Source organism: Cyclopterus lumpus, chromosome 20 (genome assembly GCF_009769545.1).
Source record: "Cyclopterus lumpus isolate fCycLum1 chromosome 20, fCycLum1.pri, whole genome shotgun sequence".
Taxonomy (NCBI): domain Eukaryota; kingdom Metazoa; phylum Chordata; class Actinopteri; order Perciformes; family Cyclopteridae; genus Cyclopterus; species Cyclopterus lumpus.
In genome coordinates this window covers 15293618-15311874 of record NC_046985.1, presented here as the reverse complement: position 1 = coordinate 15311874, position 18257 = coordinate 15293618, and the positions used below count along the sequence as shown (strand labels likewise).

The 18257-nt window shown below is 44.1% G+C and overlaps 1 long non-coding RNA gene across 1 annotated transcript in view; it reads left to right on the top strand.

The window, feature by feature from the left end:
* Positions 1 to 1221: 1221 nt before the first annotated feature.
* The window catches only part of LOC117749753, a 37538-nt gene continuing 20502 nt past the window's right edge, over positions 1222 to 18257 (top strand). The window contains exon 1 of the long non-coding RNA XR_004611735.1: positions 1222 to 1495. This is a non-coding gene — a long non-coding RNA (uncharacterized LOC117749753). The remainder of the gene's footprint in view (positions 1496 to 18257) is intronic.

The window sequence follows — 18257 nt, the reverse complement described above, 5'->3', positions numbered from 1 at the left end:
GAACATGTGAAGATATTTCTTTGAAAACCACACAAAAAATGCACAGGGTAAAAATGAGCCCTTGATTTTCAAAACATATGTTAGCAATGATTTTATCTGATGTTGAGCTGTTCTTTATACTCCACGGGAAGGTCAGAGGTCAGGATCAACCGCTGGCAGGATGTAGTGTCTTTGGGTCATGGTCGTTTTCTTGAGATTTGGGGTTTTTCGGCAACTTTCGCAATAAATTATTTCTAGTATCTTAGCTACTTCCCTTTTCGTGCTGCCCTTAATCCTGTTCTTTCCAATGAGTTTACGTAACCCCATCTTTTTTAGTTTTGTTGCATTGCATCCATTTTTCTTCACTTTATACCTTTTTTACTAAGAAGCATCTGCTGCTTGTTTTCACACCTTACCCACCTTTGTGTTTTCTTTCGTGTGGCCTCCAACTTACATCACCGTCTCATTAGCCCCACTAGAATTGCATAACACTTTGCTAACTACAGCTCTGCAATATGTTGGTAAATGATGCCAAGAAACACAGCTTGCTTGCTGATTTTAACTCAGAGAAAGGTGTGTGTAAATGCAGTGAACAGATCCATACAGCAATCGCAACCACAGCAGGAACAGCGGCAGAGAGTGTGGCAAGTGTGTTTTTAGTTGAAACCTGGGCCTAAGGATTGTAGACACACATCTATTTATTTTTGGGGGGGGGGGGACTTGTTATTCTCCCCATCTACAACGAAGAGGCCCTGGCAGAAAAATGCCAATCAGGAGGTAAGTCTGTATCCCATCATCCCTTTCCTGCCTAGAACACCTTCACTTTCCATTTGCTTCAATATGCAAACCAAGCTGTTTAGGGATGAGGAGAGAGGCGGCTAATGAGCTGCCTGCATCAAGCCTGCAGAAAAAGAAAGACCCCTCTCCGTAGCTCAGGAGAAAACCTCCTCTGGGCATGCTCAGAAACGGCAAAAAAACAACAACAACAACTATACAGCCACGGCAACACAAATTGATTTGATTAACCAGCGGGAATGACAGTTATTGTGCGAGGGGCTGGGTGCAGAGCAAGCAGATTTTGGAGCGCGTGAGACTGCGCGCAGGCAGAGAGCGTGCAGCTGCAGATGACTTGCGATGTGGAAAAGTTTACACGGTGAGACGTCAGCTGTTGACGAGATGTGCTTGACCTCTGAGTGACACAAAGTTTTTCTCTCTCTACTTCTCTCTTTCCCTCCTCCTCGTCAGTTGGTTTCTCATTTTTCCTGTGCTGTGCGACTCAGCCGGTGCTTCATAAAGCTGCAGAAGAAATGACAGTATGGCTTGTTGGCTCGTGCACCCGGGAGATTGGCTGGCATCCTGTACTGTAAATCAATCTCTGTGAGAATAATGATCCATTTCAGGGTCTAATGGCCTCTGTTGATTGTTCATCTGCCAGGAAAATACTATATGGATTATACCGTGTCCTGAAGACATTGTGAGATGGGGAAGAAAATGGCAACATTCTTTAATTCCACAGGTAAAGTTGACTAAAACTCTATTTAACTTCACCTCAGAAAGTTATCTCTGAGCTAAAATAGCTCTACATTCAATGTCTTCCCTCAAGGAATTCACGTTTGTGACGAATGGAGGCGAGGGTCATTGCAAAGACAATTAAACAGTCGATTGAGTCCCTCTCGTGGAACACGAGCAATGCCAAAATCTCAAAATGCTTTACAGTATGTCAAAGTCAATGGGCCGCGGTCCAGCTAAATTGACCGTACCAATACCCTGAACTTTTGCACATTCCCCAGGCCGGACAGCGCTTATTTATTTTTTTGCCCCGCCACAAACCATCACAAACAAAAACACGAGGGCAGTCTCGTTTCACATAATTGCTCAGCGAGAAAATGTCCATTACGCTCTTGTTTTCCTTGGCGCACAGAGTAGAACTTTAAACCATGAAAGAAAAGCAGTGTGGGAAGTTCAAATGGTATTGTCATTAACGCCTCAACACAGTGATCATTCACAAGGGGCTTGCACGTACGGACAATGCGGGCCTTTCTTGCTGTGGCGCAGATGGCATCGTAAAAAGAAGGGGAAAAAAAGAGGCCTTCTCTGCAAACAGCGAAAGCAAACACACAAACAGTGGTGACCCTCCGAGTCCCCAATCCATCTTTTCTCCTGTTGGGCACTTGTTTGTCCCAGTAAGATCAAGGCGTTCTCAGCTGAACTGATGATTTCATGCTGCCATGCACGCTCATTTCAGAGGCAACTCTTGAAATGTAAATGTAAACTTTTTCAAAATGTTATATTTCATCCAGCTTTTGTTTTGACTTCATACTTGTGTAGATTTTCGGGGCTTTTACCATCTGGGTTTCCCAAAGCTTTAATGTACAGGAATTTATTGCTGCTCATCAATCTTTGTCACTGCTACACAACCCGATTAGGTAGAGTTCCAGGCTAATTTACATGCACTTTTTTTTAGCCTCCTTGTAACTATTCTTCTCTATTCTATTCTAGTCAGTGGAATTTGTTTGCACTACCAATCACTACAGTGTTTGGTGAATACACAGTGCAGCATGAGCCTGTAGCTCCATTTGGTTAAAGGCAAATTGGCTAACCTTTTGAAATGGCTAGTGCTGGACCTCATCTCTCCTCCAAGACCGTGGGGTATCCCGTGGATTGCCCTTCAGAAACCCAGATGTTCCGTCTCCTGGGTAATGCAGCCTTCCTTGGGCCCAATCCCTGGATGCTGGCACCGCCGCGGCTCACATATTTCAAAACGGAGCTGCAGCACTTCTGTGTGCAGCTGTGCCTCAACATTTGTCAAATCTTGTCATCGAGTGACAGAAACCAGGCTGAAGAATTTGCCTGTGATTACATTGCACACCAGCAGGGATCCGTGCACGCGAAGCAACACCAGCAGACAGACGGATACAAACGGCATGATGGATCTGTGGACGGAAAGCTTCAATATTCTAATGAGCGCTCAAACTGGAATTGATGGCCCGTCTCACATATTTTAAGACATGTTCACGCAAAGAGCAGAACTTTAGTTCATTAATCACTTTTCTTTCTGTTGGCTTTGCTTCGGCAGGTGAGCGCAGTGCCATTTGAACAAGTAAAACAGGACAAAACTACAGATTTGGCTTACTCTAAATACCTGGCTGTTGCCAAAGGATTTTTGTATGATTTTCTTGAGCAGATAACTACAGCCAAGATGAGGGACCTGAGGGATCTAACATGCGGTGTGTCCATTTACAAGCGTCTACAGGAAGCAGCCCTTACATGCAAGGCATGTGGAAGCTTGTATTGGTTGTTTTTTTTTGCCACACTAGCAGGGTTGTTTTGGGGATTGCAATGTCATCCATAGGTAAGTCCACCATTTTGCTCAAGGTTGAAATGTCTCAGCAACTATTGATCGCTATATTTCGTACAGACTTTCATGGTGCCCAGAGGATGAATCTTAATGACTTTGGTTTAACGTGTAAAGCGCACTTTCCCGATATTTACTCCATTCATTGGATCAAATAGTGTTCATGTTCCCCACTGGATACATTGCAACAACTGTGTGATTCCCTCACTATGTATTGGGTACCACCATTAGGTCAAATAATAATAATACATATTTTCAATACTTTGGTTTATGACCAAATACCTGCAAAACTACTTAATTAATGCACTTGTATTTTGGCACTTGTAACCTAAATGAACCAAAGAAGAAAAAGCGACAAGCTAAGCTTCTCCAACACAAGTCGGACTAAGGAACTATGGAGGTACGACTCCTCTCAACACGGACATGAGCTGTCGGTAAAGGAGCTGATTTGTTAAGTGTTTGCTAGTGACTTAATAGAGGCTAATTGTGTGGGTTTATGGCTTTATGATCTTCACACTGTTCAAACTGACCCAGGAGAGCTTAGCTGACCCCACCATCTACTCTCTCTCTCTCACACTCACATAAATGTGCACAGTCTTCAACCCCCCCCCACCCTTCCACAAACCTCCCTTTACCCAAAAAGGTTTTCCAACAGTGACCTGTTTAGTCTTTTCCTCTTTCCGAAGAACATTTCCAAACTCCAGATGCTTGCACTGAGGTCAAGCACATTAGTTTATAAAACAACCACATTATTTCCTGTTAATCAAGTTATTATTTTCTCCCTTCCCCTTTTAATATCGGCTGCTTTGGGCCCCGTGGTGAACATGTCAACAATTTTAATTTGAACTTTTCAACTCCCTGATTTAAAACGCCGATGTTTGCCCAGTCGAGAGTACTGCCACTGACCTCCTTAGGAACATTTCAATTTATTTGGCCTTCCCCTGTAATTTATTTTTCACTTATTAATGAGAATGGAGTTTGGGAACTGTATTGCTGTTGGAGCCGGCGGCAGGAGATTGTTGAATGCCAGCTCTGCATGTAATGGGTTGTGTTATTTGATGGGTTATCTCGAGGGGAAAACACCAGTTCAAGCTGAATGGATAAATAATTGGAGGTTGAATTATCAGACATAGGAGATCACATGGGCTCCCCAATCATTAGCCACCCTCATTTGTTTGTAAGAGCAAAGTAATGAATCCAAGCAAACCGAGACACAATGACACGGCTGGCTGTGGATCCCTTATGGATTTTCTTCCTATTCCTCCCATCTATTGTCATTCTATAATCTTAGAGAAAATTGAATGTTTTTTTTACCCCTTCCATTGGTTGGGATAAGGATCCAGCATGATGTTGACTTCTTTTGCGGCCCTTCGAAGTTTCATAAATGATTAAAAGGCTTAGACCTGCTCATAAATAAACAGCAGGCAACAGGACTGAACAGGCTTCTCATGGACAGGAAGAACTGACAGATTGGCTTCCAAATCATACCATTCAGTGTAAACTAATCCACTGTACGGCATTTTTTATGCAGGAGCAGCCTGGTCAGAAATCATGCATATGCACTATGGGGTAGAGAGGATGTGTAAAAGCAGATGAAAAAGCCCTCATGATGAGTGGAGCATGCCCTTGTAATACACACAGCCAACTTCCTGCTCTTATTTTTGCCCAAACTGTGAACATGGAGGGAATATAAATGAGACTATGTGGTTAAAACCATGCCATTCAACCTTTTCCCAATAAATAAAATGTCATCCGCATGTGCAGTTGACAGAAAACCAGAACCACAACAACAAAATGCCCCGGGTTCTTTCATTACCTCAGGGCTATATTATGATTTTAAGTCTTCAGTCAGTCCCTGAGCGGGTTGAGGGGTCAGTGCATCCATATGTGGTCATTTCTTTTTACGCTGTTCTCCCTCCAAATGAGAGGTGCCACAAGACGACCCTCCATCTCAATCTAGCAGTATAATGAGTAGTCTGAGGCCAACCGCCCTACACAGGCTGAACTTTTGGCTTCATAATCACATCTCGGCCAATTTACTCCCCCGCTGGTACTCCGTTCCTCCCCCGAGGTCAAGAGCTTGGAAGCAGTTTGCCACTTCAAACCAAATCACTAATGGCTAGAAATAGCCGGGATGTTTTCCATAAGAGTTGCAGGTCGGCTAATTGTATGCATTCCCGACTGTTTGGACGGAGCGGCTGAGAGTGACCATGCGCCACATTTCATGTGGGCTTGTTAGTATCTGGATGCATAAAGGAATAAGCAGTGCTGATTGTCTCTACATTTCTTTTTCTGGAGGAGTCAAAGCAATAATAAATGACATTGAGCAAGATGAAATGAAATGCATCACACTGTGAAGCAATCAAAAATAGAAATAGTCTCTTGCTTATCACGCTTGAATGATATGCAATCAACTCTGCAAATTGAAATATATCATACCAAGGGAATAATGAGAGCAGCGCTCGGGTGAATATTTCTGAGGTATTTCATCAAAAAGGAAATCATCCTCTTTTGTGGCGTTATCGCTGGTTGGAGATGAAAGAGAGAGGGGGATGTTCTGATTTGCTAATTGCCGCGTTTATCTAACAGGTTGATGAAGCTTTTAGTTCATTACAAGCTTCGTGTGAAAATTATGATGTCTCAGTCCGCCGCAGAGTCTTGAGTCTTGAGGCTGGACTTTCAAACGTCCTCCCTTTTGTTACTGGGCGACGTCGCTCCCTTTCTTTTCCTGATTTACCGTATCACTCTAACCAGATTTGTGACACAAATTGGGATATTATGACAATGACCACAAGGGTTAAATGTTGTGTTCGCCAAACACTGACTGGTTCCCCCTACTTTTCCACCCCCCCCAACCCCCTTCTCACTCTTTTCTCTTTTCAGCCCATTATGTCGTGGCCCCAAACCTGCTAAACACATTTCTAAATGACAGTTACTGCGTCTCCCTTCAAAGAAACCTCGAGTTGTGGATTTTCCTTGCCTAATGTGGCATCTTTGGGCGCGCAATAGAGTGGGGTGGGTTGAAAGGTGGGGCCCCCGGAGGACAATGGTGGTTTGTCTGGGGGATGGCAGGGAAGGGGGTCAAGAATCAGAATGTGGAGGACATTAGCAGTCAGCAGATTGATACAGGACCATTGATTCCCGGCTTCTTTTTTTCCCTTCCTCCTGGACATGATCTGCATTGCAAATGGCAGTTCTGTCGCATTGGCCTTTTTTGGAGTCAGACAAGATGGGTGGAGGGGATTCAGGGGTTCCCACAACACAGAGGCCCCTCTACACTCCAAAACCTCACACCCCTCCCTGAAAAAAAAAAAACCTCCTCCTCCCCCGAGTCCAAGCCCTTGTCCTGGGATCCCACCACAGCTGCCTCTCCAGTCTCCCAGGACTTCTTCTCACTACTGAGGAAAGCACAACAGGCTCATTGTTCTGCAGAGAGGAGGCTTGGACAACTCTGCTGCTCCTAGGTGTATTGTCTCCTCTAACAAGCCCCATAAGGTCTAAAAGGGGAGTGCTCCAACCGTGTGGGGAAAGTTAGTCCTCTGCTTTTATAAGCCAAATAATCAGGCTGCTCCTTTTGGTCTGCGTATAGTGCAACACACTATCAGTGTTTAAAGACGAGCTCCACATTTAGTTAATAACGATGCACTTAAAGTCTCAACACATGTTGACATGTTGTCGTCCGAATACAGCGTTGGCGGAGAGACGACGTCGAACAGGAAAGAGATTTATTCCTCTGAACACTAATAAGATAACTTCCTAATAAGATATTTAGGGATGACGAACGTTAACTTTAACCGCTATAAACAGCATGTTCGGACATCCCACAATCTGCATGATGCAGGGCCACAGACTGTTTATAAGGCCAACGACGCCAGCTATTGTTTGTAGATTGACGTTTTGAACCCTCGAGCTTGTCACCTGATGTAACATGAGAGGGTGGAGCTAAGTACAACTATTGATGCTCTATAATGAAGATGACCCATTACAACCTGGTTTGAAATCCACTTCCTGTCTCCTAAGTGGGCGTGGCCACGATGCGAATGCCACCCCATTTAGCGTTACAAAATTAATTAAGCTTGGATATGGGCGAGATAGTTGTCGGATCTCATGAGACTCTGATGCTGAGTCAGAAAAAGGTGTTGAATAAAATGGAGCGAAAGAATCTATCATAAACCGTGTTCACATCCACCTGTCCCATTGGAGTCAATTCACTTCCATGAGCTGAAAACACACTCTGAAAAGGTCAAAGTTGTCAGACAAAAACATGGATAACTCCCAGCCCGGACAACGTTGTGGTGGCGACCTGTCAATCTCACGGTAGCCCCGCCCTAAAACATACCCTGCTTTATGTTCTATTTTACTCTAAATGGGACCATAATTTACCAAATGAACATTGCGCATGAAATAGGGTCCCAGCGGAATTTGAGGGTGTTGTTACCCATTAACAGTCCCTTTTATATATCCTTCTTCTGCCAAAGGTTTCTTGCAAAGCAGCAGCATTGGGATCGTCATCCGACTCTGTTTTTCCCGCACGGCTTTTTGGAAGGAGACAATTAATTGGCATGTTAATCAATGCAAAGTTTGCAGGCAAAGCGTACAAAGAGGAGTTTCACGGAGTGATCTGGACAGGCAGACCGACACCGGAAAAAATGTTAGGCAAAAAAATAATGAATGCAGGGAGGGCCGACCGTGGACACCGCGAGTGTTCCAGCTAATAATGTCTCATCGCCTCACAGAGACAGCAGAAGTGATATGCTAATGCTTCTTCACACACACTGAGCGTGTCCTCCAATTATAGGCTCTCATGTTGCTACCGGCCACCTCTGCACAATTAGCCCCCTCCGCGTGCGCCTGTTGAGCCATGTTAGCGTGGTCTGGAGGCAAGTTAGCATTGCAAATGAAACGAGAAGCGCCGTTTCCAGGGGTGTCATTATAAATTAGTGTTGCATGATGGGCACAAATTGCCATCCTGACTCAAACTTGCATCTCCAATAAGTGCTGGCTTATTCCCCAGGAAACGCTATTTATCCCAGTGTAAATGTGCAGTGAATCTGCTCTCAACAGGGACCGACCTGTGCATGACAAGTAAGTCCCTCGGAGTTGCAGGGAGAAATCCGAGAGTGGAGTGTTGGTCCCAAAACGGTTGTGTACGCAGTTATGATTCATCACCTTTGGTGTTCTTTATAAACTGATGCATTTGTTTAAATCCTCCATCTCAGCCAGGATACTCTTTAAAATCTCCGTCTGGGCTCCCAGCTGTGAAATGTGAGCTCTCAGCGATGGGTTTTAGCCCTCCGATGACTTGTAAACGCAATGTGTTTCGAATAACTGGCTGAGTTCACGGTATCCAGACGTCAGTCACTATCTTGCTCATATCTTGCATCAATACTCCGCTACGTCTGCGAGTGTGTGAAATGAACTGTGTTCCTGGAAGTACCCATTTTCATTTATTCTTTCCATGTGGATACGTTAACTTGGTAAAAGATGCCCATATCTATGTAAACATGTGGATATTTTAAAATACTGTATTCATGACTCAGATCACTGCCAAAATCTAAAATGTTACAACTCGACCATGACCTTTTCATACAACTAGTGGGAATATATTGGTCTGTGTTCCACCCAAATGGGTTTGTATAATCTAATAATCAATACCCTGAAGTGTAGTAAAGAATGCAAACTGATTGCGTTGTTTTGAATGTTGGCTCCAGGGATTAAATATATTAAAATCATATCCAAATATTAGTAACAGATCTGCATCTGCACTGTGACTGTGAATCCACTTAGCCATGAAGATTGAATCCATGAATGTGTCTGCTTTGGCTAAATTGGTATTATTTGTTGAACTTTTCTATAGCCACGTGATAGATACGGGGAGCGTTTCTAGGTCCCCAGGGTTCAATGTTCCCCAGCAAAATCCTCTTAACGTGACGCAGTAAAGTGACCTTATGTTCTCGGCAAGGTTTCTTTCTCTCGGTCAAATGTTCCATGTATGTTCTCATGATGCGTCAGCGATGTTGAAATCTCCCACCTACTGATGTTATACTCAGTTTTCCTGGCTTTCAACATTGATATCGGCAAAGTGGCTGATTGGATTATAAAACCATTCAAACTGCATTTGAAACATCCATCTCCCTTTTTTTATTTCTCAATTTGAAAAGATCGCCCTCACTAGTCTCTTATAAACCCTGGGAGGAAAAGTGTGACCAAAGATAGGGGGAAAAGTTCTGACTTGACTTGAAACAAAGGCCATTTCCAGGTTCTTTTTTCTGTTTATTGCCATTCAAAGTTTTGATTTATTTACCACGTGTTTGCGGTGGAGGAGGTAATGCGGCATCTTTAAGCACAACTTCTCTGGAGCACTCCCTTTCTGTTAAGAGGCATTTTTGAATTTTGAAAGTTTTTTAATTGTCACCTGCTCTACATTAGTATACTACGCTAATGTTGAATCTATTCTAATTCAATAGCTAAATATACCATATGCCTTCATGTCTTTATCTGCTTCACCAATGCCGCATGGCTTTGTGATTGTGGACCGGGGCTTAGCATTTAGCCAGTCTCTGGCTGCGAGACAGTGTTCCACAGTCTCCGCTGTTTGCCATCCTAATCAGCTGCATTGTCTCGAAGACGACCCGACTCCGACCTCGGGCCGCCGACTTCAAGGCCGCTGCAACGGATGGCGAGGCTGTGTTTGCCGCAAACACTGATCTAAATTCATTAACCCTCCCACAAACACTTTCCCAAGGTTTGTTCCTTGGCCCGGTGCGGCATCTGAAGGAGCGCTAGACAAGTGGTCTCGCAGCAGACCATGGAAATCCTTGTGGTTGGACGTAATTGGAGAAGGAGAGTGGGAAAATCAATAGCTTTAAAAAGCACAGCTGAGAGTCGCTTGAATCCGAGGTGAGCCTTTGACCTTTCCTGTGTTCCAGCAGATCTTCATTAGCAAACACACAATCATTCATCATCATATCATTTTTTGCCATGAAATCAGTACATATCCGTGTTTGTTGTGCAGCAGCATACAGGCTGTTAACCAGCTGTGGTTCAGCGCTCTTAGATGTTGCTTGGATCCGTTTGTGATTTTAACACTCCCAAAAAAAACTTTGGTCTCAACGCTGGTCGGCAGGGCTATGACGTGCTTCAGCGCACCAAAGAGAGCAATGCCCGCCATCAAATATCAGTCATCCGGCTATGAAATTGCCCACCATGAGGCCAGGAGCTTAAAAACATTGTTTCCACAGATATTAGAGATGTCTTGAATTTGTATTTTTATACCATTCTCTTCTTTGAGTTCTTTCTGATATGTATATTTACTTAAACGTTGAATAACTATGTAGCTGACACATTGCAAATGCAGCTCCTGAGACTGAGGCGATCAGCTAGAGAAGAGGTATCACTCTGTTGAAGTTTGATTGGTGAAAGTGACGGGCGGTTGGCCGGCCAACGACGAGAAGCCGCTAGCGTGAATGTTAGGCATATTTCTCTTTGCAAAGTACTTGGACTAAAGGTGAGCTGCGTTGCAACACTAGCAGGTTAAGATGGACACAACTCAGTGGAGTGCAGGAAAGAGAGGGCTTAATTTCAGCCCACACCGATTCTTTGAAATATTCCCAGATCGGCCCAAGGCATCTCGAACAAACGGTTTCAATCCTCTTTTGAAAAATGGAAAATGATCTGAGGATATACAAACTCTGCACACAGACTTTAGATGTCACCAGCTTAGTTAGCTATACATTCAAACAGCTTGCACACAATCCTCCTGTATGTCCTTAAAGTTTACCATGCACATCATATGGTTCAAACATGTTCTCCCCACGAAGCAGCTGTATAATGTCCCGAGTCAAAACATAGTGCCATGCATAAAAAAAAAAGTGAGGGAACTTGTGGCTCTGGGTGACTTTTGCAACTGAACTGAGGCAGAATGAGGATGCAGAATGAGGATGCAGAATGAGGAGCGGCGGAGTGAGATACAGACATCAGACATCGGGGGGACGGGAGACTGACGGCAGCAGACAAACCAAGCAGAATAAGCATGAGGGTGGCGACATGGGCGGATGACACGGCTGGGGGAGAAAGAAAAGGCGAGATGCGGGGAGACATAGTGAGTAGTGGCATGCGTGGCGTCTAAGCCCGGAGTCACATTATGCCAGCTCACTGGGGCACCACTTGCTCCGACGACTGCCAATGAAAAGGCCTCGTCTCCCAGTCCTCTGGGACTGATATCTGGGGGGAGGCTGGAGAAGCGCTGCTCTCCCTTTAAGGCCTGTCAGAGGCTTTGACGGCAGCCGTAAATTTAATCCTCGGACCTGCTGGGATGCGGAGGAGCCGAGCGGTGGGAAAGCCTTTCCTACTTCAAGGACCCCGGCTGGCTCCGGGATAGCCTGCCAAAAAAGGCTTTAAACCTGATGACAAATTCATTTTGCGCTGCCCGAGCCCCCCCCTCCCCCCACCAGTCCACCGCGGAAACGGGGGTAAATGATACCTCTGCAAACAAATTTTAGAAATAATTATGCAGACGTTTCAAGGAGGGGAGTTCTGGGGTATGTTATTTACTTTGACTAGAGTCAGAACTGTAGAAAACTTCGGTGTGCTTTGGCTTTTTTCTCCCTCATTAGATAAACAGTAAATATATTCCTCTGCTTATACTGTTTTGCCAGAAGGGTTTAATTTTTTTTATTCTGCCGTGTCACCGAGCCGCCGCTCGAGTAGGTGGCCTGTGGCGCTGTGGGAGTCCGTCTAGCTGGAGAGGCATTTTGAGATGAGATGTGGAGAGACAGTCGCTGCGATGGCAGAGGAAACCGATTTTTACAGCCATGCGAAGAGAGGATTGCAATAGCAGCAGCAGCAGGGTGGCCCGAGGCCTTCGGGGAGTGGGTTTTATTAATATGTTTGTATCGGAGTTTTCCCCTCCTCTTAATGTTGGGGCCATGCTAATCGCTTGGTGCTCTGACATCTGGAAGCCTCCTAGTGGAAGGCAAAAATCGTGTGAGTTTTCCACGCCAAGATTTCCGGAATATTTGAAGTGGTCACGCCTAATCTATAGAGATGAAAACCATTAAAGCGGAGGAGGGCGGATTTCTCTCTGCTGCCAGGACACGGCGAGCTTGTCAGAAGTGTGTCATGCCAGCTTTGGTCAAAGAGAAGACGCCAGGCCTCGGCCAGATCAGTCCCTCCGATTTTCATCTCGCCTGATGAATTTGAAACATGGTTTAATTCAGTGACATTACCTGTGAAATCCTTAAATAACTTATTTTTGGTTCATGTTTGTGTCGACAGAGCAGCGGCATTAGAATGTAATCTGAATAATATATGTATTCTCTGTTGCATTCTTTATAAGACTTTGGCACTTGGTCCTTCCTTCTGAGCTTTCGATCACTGAGCCCCTGGGGTTGTGGATACCTGCTCTTTGAAGCACTCGGGGGGGGGGGGGGGGGGGGGGGGGGAGCAGAGAAGTGTCACGATGTTGGGAAAAATCTGCCTCCAAACACAGTGTGTGCCCTCGTAAAAACAGGTGACCAAGGATTGAAAGAGGTGCATTATGTAAAAGATCCCACAGACAGAATTTAAAGCAAGTCCGATATTTGGACAAGATGTCTCAGATGGAAACAGTGGAATGTCTTGCATCAGGAGAAGGAATGTGCTCAGAGGTGATATTCCCGAGTCCTGGAGCCTGCCTTCCTCTCGGTGGGATCAGGCAGCTTCGGGACAGGAGATAAGCAGCCGCCTCCAGTCTGCCGGGGCCAGCAGTCCCCTCTCCCTCCAGATCACATTCCACCACCAGCAGGAAAACTCACGCTACCCTACAGCAACTGATAATGCGTCAAATGGACAATAATGTACGGGCTTGTCAAACTCTTTCCTTGAAATGAACGCATTCATTCACAATATTGGCACTGCATTAATCAGGGATTTAGAATAATGGTTTAATTGGTATAGTACTTTTACATCAAAGAGCCCAAAGTGCGTTCTATTGCCTGGAGACAGCATCAAATTATGAAATTATATTAACAAGTGACAAGGAAGTCACCGCTCCACCACTTCCCCACTTTCTTCTCATCTTAACTTACTATTACTTTTTTTCTTAGGTTGTGCACTACATCAGATTAAGCAAACACTCCTATTTTCAGATAACTGTCTAAATGACTAGCGTAAACATGTTTATTAATGAGCGTGTGTTAATGAGAATTGTAAATTTGCGTAATTAACGCCCCATTAACACCATTAAATGCTATGCGTCCTGCCCTGAGTCTCTCTTCAGAGACCCGTAAAGACCTGCTTAATACAAGCAATGGCGAAATATACAAATGCTGTTCATGATCTGTGTTTATGAGTCGTACTGTCACTGAAATTAAGAAATGTGTCCATATGAAAGACATTTCGAACAAGCAAGGCAATTGTTGACTGCAACAGGAGTAGGTCAAATCATTTATGATGTTCAGAATTATATTGTAGTGTTACACAACAGCATCAATAGTCAATTGAAATGAATGAGTGGTATGCTATATGAATAGAGTTAGAACATAATTGGAAATGCAATGAGTCAAACTCGCTTCTAATGAAATAAACAATCCATTACTGACAAATGAAATGGACTCCTTCAACAGGGCGGACCACTCGTAATTACTAATCGTACCTAAGAGAACGTCTGTAAATAAGAACATTTAAAACATTTGAAAAATGTGAGAACATCACTCATGAAAGCAAATTAGGAACTAATCTGTCCGTACAAGTGGATTTTGCATTAAGGTCCCACTGTGAGTATTTCACTGATTGATGCACCATGCATGTAGGCATAGCAGGTCCTGAGGAGATTCCAAAGACCTGTGGCTCCCAGACATAGCTGGGGGGAGGCGGAGTTCCCCAGGTTGCTTCAGCACCTCACCCCACCCACAGGTGGCTCTAGATGTAACTGAATACGTTTTTTTCATCACGTTACACCCACCTCTTCCCCGTTCATACGCCTTCATACACACTTCGTACATGCATCTCTGTGCATGCACAATGCACACACACGCTCAGATGTTGCTCTCTGCATGCCCCTTCACAAGATGAAACATTGCCTCTTCATCTGCTGCACTAATTACAAATGTACAGCGCTTCAAGTGAAGGAATATTACAAAGTAAACAGCGTCCAAAGAAAACCGCTTCCACACTGACGACGGAAATAAATATATTTTAACTCCCTACACCTGCAACTATTGTAGGCTTGCTGATGTTTCCGTCATCATTTTTGTTGAAGGAACTATCCGGACCTGTTTAATTAGATATATTCTGAGAAAAAAATAAAAATGTCAAAAAAACATTTATTCATTTTTTACTTTAAATTAGGTATTTAAACCAGAACAATGCAAGTAATTTACAAAATGGCTCCAGCATGTTCAAATTATTATTTAATTCAGGGAGTCAGTTGTTTGAGATGGTTTTGGTTCTCTTTCCTGTCCCTCTTCAGTAGACCACAGAAAGCACATCCTGTGGGAAACAGAGCAAGGTAATGTCAGAGTTAACATATCTAACAGTCCTTACATGCTGAGACAAGGCCTGCATGTAATCTTAAAGGGACCTCAAAGACATGACATCTGTTCATCTCACACGCAGCAGAAAGAGAAAGGTGGTCACTTATGATTTTGCCCTTTTGGTATACATATTTCTCCATCCTCACTGTTGACGTTAAACCAGGAAGTCTTCAGTTGATTTCATCGTTCTTCAGAATCTGAATCAGCTTTATTGACTCACACGTACGCTCTTGTCGTACATACATATTTCAATTACAAATGACAGGATAAATATAAAAAGATATTAAAGACAACAGAGTAGCAACATTTATGTACAATATAAAAACAACAACAGTGACAATGAATTGGGGATGTAGTGCAGAGTTCTTGTATTCTGTATTCTTGTATTCTGCTCTAGCGGTACAGGGCAAAAGAGAGCAAAAGGTTAAGTGTCTGTGACTCCTAGTGGGACTTAAATATCTCCTCCAGTTACTTTTGTTAAAAGGGTGCAAACTTTTTGCACCTTGGAGAATGTTGTCTTATCTTTTCCAATGTAAGGAATGGAATAAACTGAAGACTCAATCATTAGCATGTTCGGTGAGGTTCTCTATCTACACTGTTACTTCCAAAGCCAAGGAGCATATCAACCACATAATTTGTGGAAAAATGGTTGCATTAGCACGAGTATGTTCCCCACTGCCTGAAAGCGGCCCCAGGCGCTATCAGACTTTAGGGTGATGTTAGCAGGTCGGCCTTGCTCTTTATTGCTGAGGATGCTGACTTCTTTTTTTACTAAGGATGTGTAGCTTGAGCCTTATTCTTCAAGTGATATCTTGTATGAAGAAATTAGGTGGAATTTGAACACACACAAAAGTGAGTTGGTACTTATGGAGCTAATGCTAGCTTAACTACAATTAGCTGATGACATGTGCTCGCGAGAACTTTTGCTAGCTCGCATGTTTAGACTAGAATTTAAATCTTCCACCATTTGTGTTCAATGCAATAATTGAAAACATGAAGTCAATGTTAACGAATGATGAATTACACCATCAAAAATGTTGATATTCCGTTTCCAGAGAAAACAATAACAGATTGTTAGCCTGTAGTACATTAAAAATTCATATTCATGGCTTTTTTTGTCGGTCACAATTTTTACAAAACAATGCAGTTACAAGCTATTGTCAAATAATATATGTATTTTTTAAATCATCATGCACCCGTTTTATCTTCATAGTGTGTTAATGTTATGCCTGAAATCATTTTTGCCAGTAGGCTTTCAGACTTGATTTCCAGGTAAACTCAAGAGCAATTGATCAGAACATACCTGGGCTTCCCCGCATTGCCCTGACACTTCAAACAGCAGCACCCCGGTTTGAAAAGGTGTTACTTTTTATTCCTTCTGCATCAAACACATCCTCGATCAAACGTCAAACTCTTCAAACAAGGTGTCATCTGCAGCTGTCCAGTCCAGTTTGATGTGAGGTGGTGTAATGATACAAAGGATGTGCTGAAGCTATACAAGCTTGAACCCGCGTGCTCGCCACCTCCTCTGATATCTCAGTATACATCTATTGGAAAACCAAATGAAAACTGACAGTGTACCCTGCCCTGCTCTTGTCTTTTGTGACTACCTTGTGTTTCTATTCCAATCAAAAGCTGCAATGAATTGCCTGCCAGTGCTATAGTTAGGAATCAATACTTTAGATTGCTATTTTAGCATTCACAGATATAGCCACACTTGCTATGTGGCTGCCGTTCCTGTAGGCCAGAGTGAAGGAAACCACTAATACAGCTCTTGCATGGTCGCAAATCAAAACCAACTCTCTAATGGCCTACCTGTTTACACAGGAAATCAATCCATTTGAACTATGTACAATTTGCTACACCACTTTACTTTGTGGGCTGCTGTTATTTTTTTAAACAAAAATGGACACAAGCCTCTCCGGTTACACCGCGGGGGCCCAGCCGGTGGAAGCCGGCAGCCTCACGCATGTCCGTGAGGCACAAACCAAGCTCGAGTCCAATTTGCTGCAGGTCCCCCCCGAGGAGAGGAGCGGTGTTGATTTTGGCAGTCGCTGCCAGTCCCTACCAACAAATCCTGCCTTTTCTTTTTTTCACAAACATGTTGGCTCAGGAACTCACTGGAGAACTGGGGAGGAAGAAGAAGAAGAAGAAGGGATGAAAAACAGCCCCGGGGCTGGAGGACGATATTGTATGCATGTGCACTCAAGCACAAGGTTTGTGGCCAGCTGCTTAAGGATTTTTCTGGGGAGTCAAGATTATCCACAGAGTCAATAGAGTGAGGGAGGGAGAAAGGCAAAGTCTTGTGGACGTATGCCAGAGCAACTCAATTCTACTGGGGCAACAGAGAGACACTGTCAGCTCTGTATTATTTTTTTATTGCAGACCTGGTAGTTAACTAAGCAGCTCCATGTTTCTCAACATTCATAAAACCATTCATACCAAAGATCTGTGATTAGAGGTCCAATGTGCAAGTGCATTTCAAATCCGTCAGGGATTCGCCAGTCCTGGTCTGCAGAAACACACGACAGGTTCCCCACAATCCTGTGAAGACTCGCTGCTCTGGCCCTTATTTTCCCAACGATGTCTGATGGGATGTTGTTATCTTTAGTCCTCTTATAATGATATTAAAGTGCGAGTGAGACGCGAACACACAGTAAGCGAGCGCGTAGATCAGGAACAGCACCCCCTCCTCCTGTGGGTTTAAAATGGAGCGAGATAAGAGCCGTTGCCAAGGTCACAGCTCCGGATTTGCACAGCCATGGTTGTCAAAGGCTGAAAGGGCTCAAGCCCTTGAAAACACCTTCTGGCTAGCTCCCCCCTTCTGCATGCGGTGAAACTGCTGAAGGCAAAAGAGACAGAGTGAGAGAGAGCGGCTGGGTGGAAGTGTGAGGGACAAGGGCAACAAGAAGGGAGTCTGCATTTCACTGATACCAAACCCTACCACACAGTCACACTCTAAATAATTGTGAGGGACAGGCCGTGGGCACCTCTGAGCCAGAATGTAGGCCAGAATAATACCCCTCCTCGGGGCTTTCTCTGGCAGCCCGGTGCTGAGGCCCTGGCGGTAGTGCCATGCAAAGCCAGTTAGCAAAGCCAGTCAGCTACCCACAGTAGTTATGAACCGCAGTTAATTTAAAAACTTTAACCCATAGCTCCTTTCTTTCATTTTTTCCTAAAAGGAACGACACATTCCGAATGTCTCAATTGAAGCCTTGCTGGCTGAATAGCCTTTTTGGGGGTGCCACATTGTGGATGGACAGCCTTTTCAGGAAGCTTTTTAAGGGTTTTGTCAGACAGGAATTTAGATTGGAGTCTTACATGACCTTTCCCAGGGGTCAGCGGTTGGATCGGCTGGAGCTTTTGTTGGCACACCTGGGTGATGACGCCTTGACAGAACTACAAGCTCT